The sequence below is a fragment of the Bubalus bubalis genome, chromosome 1 (assembly GCF_019923935.1).
Source record: "Bubalus bubalis isolate 160015118507 breed Murrah chromosome 1, NDDB_SH_1, whole genome shotgun sequence".
NCBI lineage: Eukaryota > Metazoa > Chordata > Mammalia > Artiodactyla > Bovidae > Bubalus > Bubalus bubalis.
Window position 1 is genome coordinate 177,741,319 of NC_059157.1, and position 18,032 is coordinate 177,759,350.

Here is an 18,032-nt window from a genome sequence, read left to right on the forward strand (position 1 = left end):
ATGGAAATAGATGGTTCTTATTTCCTATCTCATGTGAGGGGAAATCGGGTTAGTATGTACATAGCGAATTTTTTCCTGAATATTTATTTTCCCTAGCAATTCAGATTCTTTTCTCTTCACTAATAAATCCCATGCTCGATTTTGTTTTTGTTTTCCAGTCTTCATGTAGTTTTGGGGGTCTTCATGTCTAAGTCTCATCTCAGGTGCATCCAGTTAAATTTTACTACAGTGTGAGACATTACAGGATTTCACCCTGTGCCATTGTGGGCATATCCACACAATTAAACCCGAAAAGACCAACTTCTTAGTAGGAATAAGTTTAAAGTCTTTCATTTTTATTACCCACTACTACCATACCAGTTTTCCTCCTTTCCTTATCTCCCTAGTATTGTACTGAATTTCAGTAACAATAACATTTACTAGTTTTAGCGGAACTTATGTATGTCCACAAAATCTGGGGAAAATACCAATTTGATGTTACTTATCAAAAAATAACCACCCTTTTCAAATAAATCGCTAAACTGTGTTTGTAGAAATCTTCTGTCAAGATAAAGAAAGAGGTAAATTTCTCTTTTATATTGTTGATAAAATGATTTAAGGAGTTTTCCATAGAATGATTTTAAAAACTTCTTGTGTGCTCTCCAGTTGCTTTATTTAGAAAAGGGGATAAGTGTTAAATATTTATTTCTAAACTTTCTTTTTTGTCATTCCCTTTTCATCACCTTGTATTTTTTTTTTTCCTCTGAGGACCAAAGTAATTTCCTTTCTCTCCATTTAATCATCTGGTTGAAACTGCTCATTGTATAGGCTATGGCTTCTGTGTTCAGACCCAACTCTAATGAGCTGATAAAATTTCTTCTCTCTTTTTTTTAAGATTGCATTTTAATTATCAGTTGCATTTTTCCATTTTTATTGCAATATAATTGCCTTTATCATTGTTTTGGTTTAAGGTGTACAGAATAATTTGATATTCTATTTTTATTTAGCATATTATAATATATACTATTATATATTATATTACTATAATACTATATAACTATTATATAATATATTACTATTACATAGTTTACCCTCCTAAAAATAAGACAAACATTTTTATAATGCTGCTGGTTTGTGTAAGTTTTAAAGTATAAGTTTTGGCCAATAGAAAGACAAACAATTTCTAGTTTAGCTAAAGGAGTTGTTAGAAATTCAGTTTGTCTTTCTCTCCACCAAAACTTATTTCCAAATTCCTACCCATTCGTTTTACTTCTAACATTGAGAATGACACAGAAGAGATCTAATTTAAATAGACCTTTAGTAATCTTGTGCTCTGGGCTAAATCTTTTTGTATTTATGCTCATGACTCTAGGTTGCCTTTCTCTGTCCTTTCCAGTTAGGAAATATGACTGTAGTGTTTTTACTTTTAGCTTATGTGTACAGTTCTCCTACTTTCTTGCATTATACTTGTTTTGCTTGAAGCAAAACACAGAGGTTTTAGCTTCAGTTGGCCAGTCTAAGAAGGACTGCACAAACTTCACATGCATGATAACATCACCCACCTGACTGGAATGGTCAGCAGCGTGCCAGCACTACTAGAAGGATCCTAGCTAACACCCTGGTACTGCTTGGTTTCATCTCCCACCTTTATGGTATCCCATAGGAGGAAAGTGCCCATGGGAAGCATCACATCAAGACTAGAGTCAAGGAGCCCTATCTGGGATACATTGGTACCCAGAACCTCAGACCACCCCAAAGTTGTACACTCCAAGGAGAAAAAATCAAAATAATGATTGACATGTTGAGATTGTTATTTTGCAGGCATAGCCTAATTCTGTGACTGCCTAGTTCACTTCTACCACGATCAAACTGTTTCCCAACATGTCTTGCAGAGCCTTGTTCCCTTGAACTGGAGTGTTTAGTCTCCATTGTCCATAGGAGTGTGCCCATTGTTGTCTTGCTTGGGCAGTGAAAGATTTTCCCTGGACAGAGTCAAGTCTCATGGGGTATCCAAAAATATGATGTATGTTTTATTCAAGGAAAGCTATGATAGTTTTGGCATCCACATGCCAGACTGGAATAGTAATACCATAGCCTGACCAGGCCTTATGACAATGAAGCATCATCCTTGCCTATGGCTGGTCGTCAGGGGTTCGATGTGAATAATCTGCCAGACCCAGGCAAGTCCCAGTCCTTGGTTAATGTATCCCAGTTCTTCTCTCTGGATGATTGAAGTATATCAATGAGAATCACAAGATTGTATTACATCCTTAGACTCCTAGGTCACCTTTGAGCTCCGGCCCATTTTTGTATCTGAAGTGGACTCCTTTTCCCATAGATGGGCCCAGGCATCTGTTGCAACCTATTGGGCACAAATTTGATTGGCACATGAATTCCTTGTATGTATTTTAAAAGGTCCTTTGCAAACTCAGGCATGTAGTTCTTTGCAAAAAAAAATAATAATAATAATAAAATGCTACTGTTAAAAAAAAAATCAAAAAGTCAATGAAGAAATTAAAGAGGAAATCAGAAAATACCTCAAGACAAATGGAAATAAAAACGCAACTTGCCAGAATCCATGGGATATAGAAAAGCAGCTCTCAGAGGGAAGTTTGTAGCAATACAGGTCTACAAGAAAAATCTCAAACAAACAACCTAACCTTCCAATTGAAGGAGTTAGAACAGAGCCCAAAGTCAGCAGGAATAAAGAAATAATAAAGATCTGAGAGGACATATATGAAATAGAGCCCCCCATCCACACACCCCCCCCCAAAACAAGATGCAGCAGGAAAGATCAGTGAGGCTGATCTGATTTCTTTGCAGACATAAGCAAAATGGAAAAGCCTTTAGCCAGGCTTGTTAAAAAGAGAGAGAGAGATAACCCAAATAAGCAAAATAAGAAGTGAAAGAGGAGAAACTATAACCAATGTCACAGACATACAAAAAACTCAAAAGAGAGTACTATGAGAAGTTATATGCAAACAGATTGGAAACCTAGGGGAAAAAATGGGTAAATTTCTAGAAACTTACAATCTTTCACGACTGATTCTGGAAGAAATAATCTAAGCTGAACAGTCACTAGTAATAAAATTGAATTAATAGTCAGAAAACTCCCAGCAAATTTAAGTCCAAGATCCAATGGCTACACAGAGACATTCTACCAAACACAGAAAAAAAGGTACTACCTCTCCTTCTCAAACTGTTCCCAAGAATTGAAAACCACTTTCAAATCCATTCCATGAGGCCACCATTACCCAATACCAAAACCAGACAATGATACTTCAAAAAGTGAAAGTGACTCAGTCATGTCCAACTCTTTGCGACCCCATGGATCATACAGTCCATGGAATTCTCTAGGCTACAACACTGGAGTGGATAGCCTTTCCCTTCTCCAGGGGATCTTCCCAACCCAGGAATCAAACCCAGGTCCCTGCATTGTGGGCAGATTCTTTACCAGCTGAGCCACAAGGGAAGCCTAAGAATACTGGAGTGGGTAGCCTATCCCTTCTCCAGGGGATCTTCCTGACCCAGGAATCGAACCGGGGTCTCCTGCATTGCAGGAGGATTCTTTACCAACTGAGCTATCAAAAAAAGAAAACTAGAGACTAATATCTCTGATAAATAAAAGTGCAGAATTCTCAACAAAATATGAATGGAGCTAATTCAGCAATATAGGGAAAGGATCATACACCATGATCAACTGGAATTTATTATACGGATATAAGGATAATTTAATATCTGCAAATGAATCAGTGATACACCACATTGACAAAATGGCGAATATAACCACATCATTTCAGTAGACACAGAAAAAGCATTTGACAGAATTCAACAGCTCTCATCAAGGTTGATGTCAAGAAAGCATATGTCAAGTAATAAGGCCTATTTATGACAAACCTAAGAGGCCCTAGTGGTACAGAACTCGCCTACCAGTGCAAGAGACATAAGAGACATGGGTTTGATCCCTGGATTGGGACGATCCAGTATTCTGGCCTGGAGAATCCCATGGACAAAGGAGCCTGGCATGCTGCAGCCCATACGGTCACAAAAAGTCAGACACAACTGAAATGACTTAGCGCGCGCGCGCGCGCGCGCACACACACACACACACACACACACACACACACACACGACAAACCCACAGCTGACATCATCCTCAGTGGTGGAAAGCTGCTAAAATCAGGAACAAGACTAGAATGTCCCACTCTTGCCAGTTCCATTTAACATGGTATTGAAAGTTCTTGCCACAAGAATCAGAAAAGAAAAGAAATAAATGGCATCTAAATTGGAAAGGGAAAAGTAAAACTGTCTATTTGCAGATAGCATGATATTGTATTTGGAAAACCTTAAAATGTCCACTAATGTACTATTAGAACTAAGAAATGTATTTAGTAAAGTTGCAGGACACAAGATTAATGTACCAGAATCTGTTGCTTTTCTATATACTAGTAATGAACTATCGGAAAAAAAAGGCATGAAAGCAGTCCCATTTAAAACTGCATTAAATGGACAGAATAGAAAGTCCAGAGATAAACCCATGCACCTATAGGCACCCAGTCTATGACAGAAGGCAGGAATATAAACTGGAAGAAGGAAAGTCTTCAGTAAGTAGTACAGGGAAAACTGGAGAACTACATGTAAACGAATGAAATTAGAACACTCTCTAACATCATACACAAGGATAAAATGTATTAAAGACCTAAATGTAAAGCTGGATGCTATAAAACTCAGCAAGATATTTTTTAATCCACCTCCTTGAGAGTAATATAAATCAAAAATAAACAAATGAATCCTAATTTTAAAAGCTTTTGCACAGCAAAGGAAACATAAAGAAAAAGACAACTCTCAGTATGGAAGAAAATATTTGTAAACAAAGCAACATACAAAGGATAAATCTCCAAAACATACAAACAGCTCATAAAGCTCAAAGAAAAAAAAAAGTCAAAATACGGCACACTATCTAAATAGACATTTCTCTGAAGAAGACATACAGATGGCTAAAAAATACATGAAAAGATGCTCAAAATTAGTAGTTATTAGAGAAGTGCAAATCAACACTACAGTGAGGTATCATTTCACACCAGTCAGAATGAAAGTGAAAGTCACTCAGTCGTGTCCGACTCTTTGGGACCCCATGGACAATACAGTCCATGGAATTCTCCAGGCCAGAATACTGGAGTGGGTAGCCTTTCCCTTATCCAGGGAATCTTCATAACCCAGGGATTGAATCCAGGTCTCCCGCACAGCAGGTGGATTCTTGACCAGCTGAGCCACAGGAGACACCCAGGAATACTGGCGTGAGTAGCCTGTCCTTTCTCCAATGTTTCTTCCCAACCCAGGAATCAAATTGGGGTCTCTTGTGTTGCAAGCAGATTCTTTACCAACTGAGCTATCAGGGAAGCCCCAGTCAGAATAGCTATCATCAAAAAATCAACAAACAGTAAATGCGAGAGAAGGTGTGAAATAAAGGGAGCCCTCATATACTGTTGGTGGGAGTATAAACTGGTACATGCACTGTGGAAAACAGTCTGCATATCTATATATAGAGATATATCTATATATAGAGATACCATATAATCCCACAGTCTGACTCCTGGGTATATATCCAGAAAAAAACAATTTGAAAAGATACTTGCACCCCAGTGTTCATTGCAGCAGTGTTTACAGTAGGCAGGACATGGGAGCAGGCTACGTGTTCATCAGCAGAGGAATGGATAAAGAAGACGTAGTACATGTATACAATGCAATATTACTAAGCCATAAAAAATAATGGAAAAATGCCATTTGCAGCAACATGGATGGACCTAGAGATTGTCATACAGAGTGAAGTAAATCAGAGAAAGAAAAATATCCTGTGGTACTGTTTATATATGGAATCTAAAAGGGGGGTACACCAGTGTTAATTGCAGCACATTTACATTAGCTAGGACATGGAAGCAACCTAGATGTCCCTCAACAGATGAATGGATAAGGAAGTAGTAGTCCATATACACAATGGAATATTGTTCAGCTCTGAAAAGGGAACATGTTTGAGTCAGTGCTAATGAAGTGGATGAACCTGTAGCCAATTATACAGAGTGAAATAAGTCAGAAAGACCAATACTGTACATTAATACATATATATATTAATACATATATTAATACAGTAATCTATAAAAATGGTAATGTTGGTCCTATTTGCAGGGCAGTGAAGGATATGCAGACATAAAGGACAGACTTTAGGCAATGGGGGAAGGAGAGGGTGGGATGATTTGAGAGAGTAGCATTGAAACATATCTATTACCATATGTAAAATAGATAGCCAGTGGGAATTTACTGTATAATGCAGGGAACCCAAAGTCAGGACTCTGACAACCTAGAGGGGTGGAATGGGGAGGGACCTAGGAGGGAGGTTCAAGAGGGAGGAGACATATGTAGACATATAACTGATCCATGTTGATGTATGGCAGAAACCATCACAATATTGTAAAGTAATTATCCTTCAATTAATAAATTTTTAAAACAATTTTGGAAGAGTACAAATGAACTTATCTACAAAACAGAAATAATTGCAGGCATAGAAACCAAACATGATTACAAGGGGGTAAGGGAGAAGAGTAAATTGGAGCTTTGTGATTGATGTATAAACACTACTGTATATAAAACAGATAAATAATAATGATCTATACAGGAGTTCTACTCAGTAGTTTGTAATGGCCTATAATGGGGGAAAATCTGAAAAAGAGTGGGTGTATGTATATCTATAACTGATTCACTTTGTTCTATATCTGAAACTAACAAAACACTGTAAATCAATTATACTTTGTAATTACATCAAAAAAATAAGATACCTAGGAATAAACTTAAGCAAGGAGATGAAAGACCTGTTGCTGTTGTTCATTTGCCCAGTCATGTCCAACTCTTTGCAACCCCATGGACTGCAGCACGCCAGGCTTCTCTGTCTCTCACCACCTCCTGAGGTTTGCCCAAGTTCATATCCATTAGCATAGTGATGCCATCTAGCCATCTCATCCTCTGATGCCTTCTTCTCCTTCTCCTATTAATCTTTCTCAGCATCAGGGACTTTTCTAGGGAGTCAGCTGTTCACATCAGATGACCATAATACCGGAGTTTCAACTTCAGCCTCAGTCCTTCCAACAACTAGTCAGGGTTGATTTCCCTTCAGATTGACTGGTTCGTTTTCGTTGCTGTCCAGGGGACTCACAGGAGTCTTCTCCATGGTTCAAAGGCAGCAATTCTTCAGCTCTCCATCTTCTTTGCAGTCCAGCTCTCACAACCATATGTGACCACTGGGAAGACCATAGCCTTGACTATGAACGTTTGTCAGAGTAATGTCTCTGCTTTTCAATGCACTGTCTAGGTTTGTCATAGTTTTCCTGCCAAGGAGCAAATGACTTCTGATTTCATGACTGTAGTCACCATCTGCAATGATTTTAAAGCCCAAGAAGAGAAAATCTGTCACTGCTTCTACCTTTTCCTTATTTGCTGTGAAGTAATGGGGCCAAATGCCATGATCTTCATTTAATATTTAGTTTTAAGCCTGGTCTTTCTTCACTCTCCTCACTTTCTGCCATTGGAGTGGTATCATCTGCATATCTGAGGTTGTTGATGTTTCTCCCACTTATCTTGATTCCAGCTTGTAACTCATCCAGCCTGGCATTTCTCATGATATTCTCAATGTATACATTAAACAAACAGGGTGACAGCAGACAGCCCTGTCATACTTCTTTCTCAGTCTTGAACCAATCAATTGTTCCATACAGCCTGCTACATGTTGCTTCTTCACTGCATACAGGTTTCTCTGGAGACAGGTAAGATGGTCTGGTATTCCCATTTCTTTAGGAGGTTTCCACAGTTTATTATGATCCTTACAGTCAAAGGCTCTGGCATAGTTGATGAAACAGAGGTAGATGTTTTTCTGGAATTCTCTAGCGTTCCCTGTGATCCAGCAAATGTTGGCAATTTGATCTCTGGTTCCTCTTCCTTTTCTAAACCCAGCTTGGACATCTGGAAGTTCTTGGTTCTCATAATGCTGAAGCCTAGCATGTAAGATTTTAAGCATGACCTTACTAGCCTGGGAGATGACTGCAACTGTCCAGTGGTCAGTACATTCTTTAGTCACTACCCTTCTTGGGAAATGGGATGAGAATTGACTTTTTCCAGTCCTGTAGCCACTGCTGAGTCTTTCAGATTTGCTGACATATTGAATTCAACGCCTTGATGGCATCATCCTTTAAGGTTTTGAATAGTTTTACTGGAATTCCGTTGTATCCACTAGCTTTATTAACAGCAGTGCTTCGTAAGGCCCACTGAAGCAGTGCTTCAGTGTTCAGAATGTCATGCTCTGTGTGGCTGACCACACCATCAAAGTAATCGGGTTTATTTGGATCTTTTTTGTACAGTTCTTCAATGTATTCTTTCCATATCTTCTTAATCTCTTCATCATCTACGAGGTATCTACCATTTATGACTTTTATTGTGCCCATCTTTGGGCAAAATGTTCGCTTGATAGCCACAATTTTCCTGAAGAGATGTCTAGTCTTTCTCCTTCTGTTGTTTTATATGCTATTCATTGAAGAAAGCCTTCTTGTCTCTACTTGCTGTTCTTTGGAAATCTGCATTTAGTTGGATATTCCTTTCCCTTTTTCCCTTGCTTTTCACATCTCTTCTTTTCTTTAGCTATTTGTAAGGCCTCCTCAGATAACCACTTTGCCTTCTTGCCTTTCTTTTTCTTTGGGATGGTTTTGTTCGCTGCCTCCTGTACAATATTGCAGACCTCCATCCATAGTTCTTCAGGTACACTGTTTACAGTTTCGAATCCCTTGAATCTATTTGTTACCTCCACTGCATAGTCATAAGGGACTTGATTTAAGTCATGGGCTTCCCTCATAGCTCAGTTGGTAAAGAATCTGCCTGCGATACAGAACACCCCAGTTCAATTCATGGGTTGGGAAGATCCCCTGGAGAAGGCATGGACTACCCACTCCAGTATTCTTGGGGTTCCCTTGTGGCTCAGCTGGTAAAGAATCTGCCTGCAATATGGGAGACCTGGGTTCGATCCCTGGGTTGGGAAGATCCCCTGAAGAAGGGAAAGGCTACCCACTCCAGTATTTTGGCCTGTAGAATTCCATGGACTAAGTCCATGGGGTCGCAAAGAGTCGGACACGACTGAGCGACTTTCACTTTCTCTCTGATTTAAGTCGTACCTGGCCGGCCTAGTGGTTTCCCCCACTTTCTTTAGTTTAAGCCTAAATTTTGCTGTGAGAAGTTGATGATCTAAGCCAAAGTCAGCTCCAGGTCTTGTTTTTATTGACTGTATACAGCTTCTCCATCTTCAGGTACAAAGAATGTAACCAGTTTGATTTCAGTATTGGCCATTTGGTAATGTCCATGTGTAAAGTCGTCTCTTGTGTTGTTGAAAAAGGGTATTTGCTATGACCAGTGCATTCTCTTGGCAGAATTCTGTTAGCCTTTGCCCTGCTTCATTTTGTTCTCCAAGGCCAAACTTGCCTGTTACTCCAGCTAAGACCTGTACTCTGAAAATTATAAAATATTGTTGAAGATCATAAATGATAGAAAAAATGCAAAGATACTCCTTGTTCTCAGACTGAAAGAATACTGTTAAGATGGTTATACTACTGAAAACAATCTACAGATTGCAGTCTGTATCAAAATACTCATGTCATTTATCACATAAGGAGAACAAATCATCCTAAAATGTATCTGGAATTACAAAATACCCTGAATAATCAAAGCAGCCTTTACAAAAAAGAACAAAGCTGGAGATATCATGCTCCCTGTCTTCAGACTACACTACAGTGCTACAATAATCAAAGTATGGTACTGGCACTAAAACACACACACAGATAAATAGAACAGAATAGAGAGCCCAAAAATAAAGTCAATTAATCTACAACAAAGTAGGCAAGACTATACAATGGAGAAGATACAGTCTGTAAAATAAGTGGTGTGGGGACAGCTATACATAAATGAAATTAGAGCACTTTTCCACACCATAGACAAAAATAAATTCAAAATAGATTAAAGACCTAAATGTAATCCAAAAGTACAAACTTCTAGAAGAAAACAGGCAGGATACTCTTTGACATAAATTATAACAATATTTTTTTGGCTCAATCTAAGACCAAAGAAACAAATGTAAAAATAATCAAATAGAACCTAACTAATTCAAAAGTTTTGCAAAGCTTTTACCAAAGGAAACCATCTACAAAATGAAAAGACAACCTACTGAAAGGGGAAACCATCAACAAAATGAAGAGACAACCTACTGAATGGGAGGAAATATTTGCAAATGATATGATGGATTAGGGGTTAAAAACAGCTCATACAACTCAATATCAAAAAACCGAGCAACCTGATTTTTAAATGGACAGAATATCTGAATAGTCATTTTTCCAAAGACATACAGATGGCAAACAAGCACATAAAAAGATGCTCAACATTGCTAATCACCGTAGGAATGCAAATCAAAACCACAATGACATATCACCTCATACCTGTCAAAATAGCTGTCATCAGTAACAAACGTTGTCAAGGATGTTGAGAAAATGAAACCTGCCTACAGTGTTCCTGGGAATGGATTGGAGACGCCCCTGTGAAAACCAGCATGACAGTTTCTAAAAAAACTGAAAATATATGTGATATAGCAGTTCTACTCCTAGGTTTATGTCCAAAGAAAACGAAAACACTAATTTGAAAAGATATGTGCACTCCTGTGTTCATAATGGCATCATCTACAATCACCAAGATATGGAAGAAACCTGTGTTCATCAACAGATGAATGGATAAAGAAGAGGTGTTATATATACATATATACACACATAAAATGGAATATTACTCAGCCGTATAATAATATGAAATTTTGCCATTTGCAACAACATGGATGTATCTGGAGAGTACTATACTTCATGAAAAGTCAGAGAAAGACAAATACTGCATGTTAATACATACCTAAAAATGAATGAATATTACAAAACAAGCCAACTTACAGATATAGAGAACAAACTAGTGTTTACCTGTGGGGAGAGGGAAGTGAAGAGGGCCAGGAAGGAGTAGGAAATTAAGAGGCACAAACTACAAGGCTATACTGTACAAAGCAGGAAATATAGCCAATATTTTATAACTTTATTTATTTATTTATTTATTTATTTTTTTCTTTAAACTTTACATAACTGTATTAGTTTTGCCAAATATCAAAATGAATCTGCCACAGGTATACATGTGTTCCCCATCCTGAACCCTCCTCCCTCCCCATTCCATCCCTCTGGGTCGTCCCAGTGCACCAGCCCCCCAATATTTTATAACTTTAAATGGAGGATAAATCTATAAACTATTGACTCAGTATGTTGTATACTTGTAACTAATATAATATTGTATAATCCACTATACTTCAATAAATATAAAGAGAAGATCTTTTGCCGTGAGTATCTACGTAAGTGACATATGTTGTTTTCTTCCCAGGGAGCAAGCTGCTGCCATAGTTCTTTTTCCCATATGGGGGATCCAGTCTTTTAGTTGCCATTTACCTGACCAGATGGCTAGATCATTGGCAACAACCTGCTTGTTGGTGAAAAATGTTACAAGGAATGGTAGTAGGGGTGACCTGCACTGCTATTATCATAGTGCAGAGCTTGGCCTATTGAAATGCTGACACCTGATAGTCAAAAGATAGCCATCCACTGGTCCAGATGGTGGCTGCAACCTAGCAGGACTTATCTGCCTTTGTTTCATAGAGCTGTCAGTAAACCATGCCATAATGTCATTTTTGAACCCTGAGCCTTAGAAATTGCACCTATTGTGCCTAGGCCCTGGACTTTATCTGGATTTATAGTCAAATTGGCACTAATCATTCAGTGTCAGTGGCCCAGTACAGCACTGTAGCCTCCATGTCATTAGCAGCACTGTAGCCATCTCATTAATTAAGGGATGACTAAAATTTCTGTCACTTGGCACTTGGGCTTATTGAGAATCAAGCCCTGCCCTCTGGTAGCATGTTGCAGAATGATTTAGGTATCCCTGCAGGAGTGCAGTAGAAATATACTGGAGGCTGTTCAGTGTGAACAAAAATTGGTCATGACCTCATTCTGCAAAGGGATCAAGTAAAAAGCCTTAGCCAGCTCAGTCACAGCTTGCTTGTTTCACATATGGGTTGTACTGTCTCAGTGATGGTGATAATATCAGAAGCTGCTGGGGCAAAAGCTCAAACTTCAACCTTTGGTAATCTGTCATTGTCTAGTCCCTGGAGGCCTTCCTTATGGGCCAGATTGGACTGCTTGTATTATCTTGAATTAGCAGAATGATGTCCTTTTCCCCACCATAGATTTAGTATTTTTGTTGAACAGTGTACCATGATTTGGACAGCTCTGGAGTTGGTTAGGAGCGCACCTGTCCCATTGTGCTTGAATTTGTCCTTGTCGTACATACCCTATGAGGCAGTGGTGGTGGTCAGTACTATATACAGCCAAAATGTTAATGCCTATTATATACTCAGTGATAGGAACCACTCAGTGATAAGATTATCAGCACCTGAAATGGTCTAAAGGGCCTCATCCACAAAAACGTGTGGATGGCCTTCTATGAGTAACTTCATTCTTCACAGAGCTACTATGTACGTCAAGGATGTATAGTGTCACCCTGCTTATTTAACTTATATGTAGAGCACATCATGTGAAATGCTGGACTGGTTGAAGCACAAGCTGGAATCAAGTTGCCAGGAGAAATATCAATAACCTCAGATACACAGATGATACCACACTAATGGCAGGAAGTGAAGAACTAAAGAGCCTCTTGATAAAAGTGAAAAAGAAGAGTGAAAAACCTGGCTTAAAACCTAGCATTCAGAAAACTAAGATTATGCCATCCAGTCCCATCACTTCATGGCAAATAGAAGGGAAACAATGAAAACAGTGAGAGACTTTATTTTGGGGGGCTCCAAAATCACTGCAGATGGTGACTGCCACCATGAAATTAAAAGACACTTGCTCTTTGAAAGAAACGCTATGAGCAACCTAGACAGCATATTAAAAAGCAAAGACATTACTTTGCCAACAAAGGTCTGTCTAGTCAAAGCTATTGTTTTTCCAGTAGTCATGTACGGATGTGAGAGTTGGACTATAAAGAAAGCTGAGCACTTTTGAACTGTGGCATTGGAGAAGACTCTTGAGAGTCCCTTGGACTGCAAGGAGATCCAACCAGTCCATCCTAAAGGAGATCGGTCCTGAATAGTCATTGGAAGGACTGATGATGAAGCTTCAACATTTGGCTACCTGATGCGAAGAACTGACTCATTGGAAAAGACCCTGATGCTAGGAAAGAGTGAAGGCAGGAGGAGAAGGGGACAACAGATGAGATGGTTGGATGGCCTTACTGACTCAATGGACATGAGTTTGAGCAAGCTTTGGGACTTGGTTATGGAGAGGGAAGCCTGGCGTGCTGCAGTCCATGGGGTTGCAAAGAGTTGGACATGACTGTGTGACTGAACTGAACTGAATATGAGCTCTTCTGTAGTACTCCCATTGGGGTGTTCATATTATTGTATGCGTTTTAATAACAATCAGTATAATGGAGTCCCAAAAGAGAAAAATTACCAAAATTTCAAGTGGCTTTTTCATTTAAGTTATTGTTAAAGTTATTTAGTTAAGTTCCTGTAATGTAAGCAGGCCATGTTATAGGTAAAGAACAAAGATTTGGTATGAGAGGTACTTGATTGGGAAGCATCACCAAACAAGGTGTGGATAAAACTTGATTAATGTCTTTGTTCTATGTATAATTTTCTGTGTGAACTTGATTGGGTGAAAGTAATTTCATCTTTTTTGACCTTATTTTGAAATTTAGAGGTAAAGAAACTTCTTACATGCTATCTTAAATCTGGAGTTATAATTTTACTTTGGGTCAGCTGTCTTTAATCTTTTGCTTATCTGTTGATCTCTTGTGATCATGGATACATATTACGCGATACTTTTGTTGGCTTTTCATATATCATGCCTCCAGGAAAACCATATCTTATGAGCCATATCCACAGACCCCATGGGCTGCTCTTCAACATTGCTCTGCCCACTACAGTTATCATTTCCACCTTGCATCTACTAGTTCGGTGATGCTACCTTGTTTCTGCTATTCTGTAATCTCTTCATCATTTTTGTTATTGGAATGGAAACTCCAAACTTTGTATTGGAATAGAAACTGAATTCTATTTGAGTCTCTTCTGTTGCTAGCTCTAGCCTCCAGAACACAGCCATTTTGTAGTTTCTCAGTAATACCTGGGCCCCCAGTCTTTTCTTTATTGCCTTGATAAACAGTATTGTCCAGGCCCTCCTGAGGAACATACCAAACCAGTAGGTCTTCTGAGTTTATACAGTAGATCCTTTATATTGCTTACTTCACTGTGTTTTAATTGCCTTTCTTCACAGTCTGCCACAATGATTCTTGGATCTCTTATTTCTTTAATATGCACCACTGCTTTTTCCAGAGGTCATCCAGCAATGTTAGTCTATTTGCATGGGCCTTAAATCCTGAGGCAAGAAAGAGTGCCCCATATCCAAAAACTCTCTCTTATCTTGTTTGATATTCCCGTTCCCTAGTCCAGTACCCTTAGCAACCACTCTCAGTTCTTGTTCAAATTGACCCATTCCTGTAGCACTTACAGCAATATAATCTTCCTCTTCCTTTAGCAGACCTACTACTTCCCCACTTGGGCCATACTGAAATTTGACCTTAGCTTGTGGCCATAAGGGAAGGTTGGTATAGATCATGAGGAAAGCTACTAGCATTGTCCTTAAGGTAGTTGCTTCACTTGAGGTTTCCATATATTCAAGGGGATAGTTAGGTGGAAGAAGCATGCTCTCTTCTAACAGGGGAACTTGAGACTTACTTGCAGGCCCACATGTTCATGGAAAACTTCAAGTTCATTGTTCTATCTACATCTGCCAGCTAGCCTTTGAACTCCCACTTCTTTCCTTTATGGCTGTGATTTTGGCATAGACTTGCCTGAGATGCAATGTCTCATAAATTCTGCCACCCCTAAAATTGAGTTCTCAGTCTAGTCTTCAGTATAATGAATTCTTTATCTGCAGGAGATGAAAGTCTTTTAAATGTTGCCATTTGTTAATTTAAACTGGTGATTATTTAGCCTGTCATTTTCTCTCTTCAGCACTCTCAGTGACAGCCACCCAATTCCGTAGTCCTTATAGTCACTGTTTACAACGTAATCCCTCAAATGCTTGTCATGTTGTACAAACTAAGTGCATATCTCCTTTCATGTACAAGTGAATTAGCAAATGGCTACTCTTCTATGTCAGAGACTATCATTGACTTCACTTACAAACAGTAATTGGGTACATCCTCATGGTAGCTCTTCATTCAAGTGATCCATCTTCAGAATCCCATCAGTGAGGTCTGTTTGGTAGGACCACTCTTGCTACCAGCTGTTTGGGTCACATTCCCTAGAATCTCGCCTCAGTCAGAGATTTTTGTGCTAGAAATACATTGAAGTTTATATTCTCAGGAGAAACCTGTAAGTAAATGAGGAATATAGGATAAAGTAGGAGACACTGACAGAAATGTGGTTTTAGGAGTTTTGTCTGAGCATCACCTCAGAAGGAACTTTGACGAATAAATTGCACCTCAGAGGTTATCCTGTCCTGAGACGAGGAGATGGGGCTCTTTTACCCTCCTATTTCATTCCCCCATGGCTATGAGCTTCATCCTGAAGGAGGCAAAGGCAAAGTAGAGCATAGGAATCTCGGTAGTAGGTGGTTCTTTCCAGCCATGGTCAATTCTCCAGAGATGCAGATAAGCTCCATTAGCTGTCAATAGAGAAGGAAGTGGGAAGATTAGCCGTGTATATTAGGATTTGGACTTCTGGGCAGGTCATCAACAGCAACTACCACAGATACCTTCTCTGTGCTAGAGACTTTACCAACAAGCATATCTCACAGGAGGGGGCTTGAGCTACCTTGAATCAGCATTCAATGCACATCCATTCATTTATATCAGTTCAGGATTGGTATCTTGAAATTGGCTGTGGAGGGAGTAATCACATCACAGAAATCTGTAAATGGAACAGTTCAGGGCTCCATTCCCAGAGCTTGTTGTTAAAACTTTTACCAACATACCTCTGCATTCAAATTTTAAAAGTCAGAATCGTATTTTATAAGTGAGAAAACTAGTATCAGAATGATTAGTGTACTTCAATTCAGTCTCTCACTTGCGTCCAACTCTTTGCAACCCCATGGACTGCAGCACCCCAGGCCTCCCTGTCCATCATCACCAACTCCCAGAGCCTGTTCAAACTCATGTCCATGAGTTGATGATGCCATCCCACCGTCTAATACTCTGTCGTCCCCTTCTCCTCCTGCCTTCAGTCTTTCCCAGCATCAGGATCTTTTCCAGTGAGTCAGTTCTTCACATCAGGTGGCCCAAATATTGGAGCTTCAACCTCAGCTTCAGTCCTTCCAATGAGTGTTCAGGACTGATTTCCTTCAGGATTGACTGGTCTGATCTATTGCAGTCCAAGTGACTCTATTAAGAGTCTGCTCCAACACCACAGTTCAAAAGCATCAGTTCTTTGATGCTCCGTTTTCTTTATGGTCCAGCTCTCACATCCATACATGACTACTGGAAAAACAATAGCTTTGACTAGATGAACCTTTGTCGACAAAGGAATGTCTCTGCTTTTTAATATGCTGTCTAGGTTAGTCACAGCTTTTCTTCCAAGGAGAAGGCGTCTTTTAATTTGATGGATGCAGTCACCATCTGCAGTAATTTTGGAGCCCAAGAAAATAAAGTCTGTCACTGTTTCCATTGTTTCCCCATCTATTTGCCATGAAGTGATGGGACCAGATGCCATCATCTTAGTTTTTTGAATGTTGAGTTTTAAGTCAACTTTTCCACTCTCCTCTTTCACTTTCATCAAAAGACTCTTGAGTTCTTCTTCACTTTCTGCCATAAATATGGTGTCATCTGCATATCTGTGGTTATTGATATTTCTCTCAGCAGTCTTGATTCCAGCTTGTGCTTCATCCAGCCCAGCATTTCTCATGATACACTCTGCATATAAGTTACATAAGCAAGGTGACAGTATACAGCCTTAATGTGCTCTTTTCCCAATTTGAAACCAGTCTGTTCCATGTCCAATTCTAACTGTTGCTTCTTGACCTGCATATAGATTTCTGAACAGGCAGGTAAGGTTGTCTGGTATTCCCATCTCTAAGAATTTTCCAGTTTGTTGTGATTCACACAGTCAAAGGCTTTAGCATAGTCAATGAAGCAGAAGTAGATGTTTTTCTGAAATTTTCTTGCTTTTTCTGTGATGCAGCAGGTGTTGGCAATTTGATCTCTGGTTCCTCTGCCTTTTCTAAATCCAGCTTGAACATTTGGAAGTTCTTGTTTCACGTACTATTGAAGCCTGGCTTGGAGAATTTTGAGCATTACTTTGCTGGCGTGTGAGATGAGTGCAATTGTGTGGTAGTTTGAACATTCTTGATATTGCCTTTCTTTGGGACTGGAATGAAAACTGACCTTTTCCAGTCCTGTGTCCGCTGCTGAGTTTCCAAATGTGCTGGCATATAGAGTGCAACACTTTAACAGCATCATCTTTTAGGATTTGAAATAGCTTACCTGAAATTCTGTCACCTCCACTAGCTTTGTCCATAGTGTTGCTTCATAAGGCCCACTTGACTTCACACTCCAGGACGTCTGACTCTTAATTGAATGATCACACCATCATGGTTATCTGAGTCATAAAGATCCTTTTTGTATAGTTCTTCTGTGTATTCTGCCACATCTTAATATCTTCTGCTTCCTGTTAGGTCATACCGTTTTTGTCCTTTACCGTTCCATCTTTGCATGAAATGTTCCTTGGTATTTCTTATTTTCTTGGAGACATCTCTAGTCTTTCCCATTCTCTTGTTTTCCTCTATTTCTTTGCACTGATCACTGAGGAAGACCTTCTTATCTCCCCTTGCTGTTCTTTGGAATTCTGCATTCAGACAGATATATCTTTCCATTTCTCCTTTACCTTTCCTTTTTCTTTT

The 18,032-nt window shown here is 39.2% G+C and overlaps 1 protein-coding gene across 3 annotated transcripts in view; it reads left to right on the plus strand.

The window, feature by feature from the left end:
• The window catches only part of STAG1 (stromal antigen 1), a 507,863-nt gene that overhangs the window by 388,096 nt on the left and 101,735 nt on the right, over positions 1 to 18,032 (plus strand). The gene's annotated exons all lie outside the window — the stretch shown is intronic.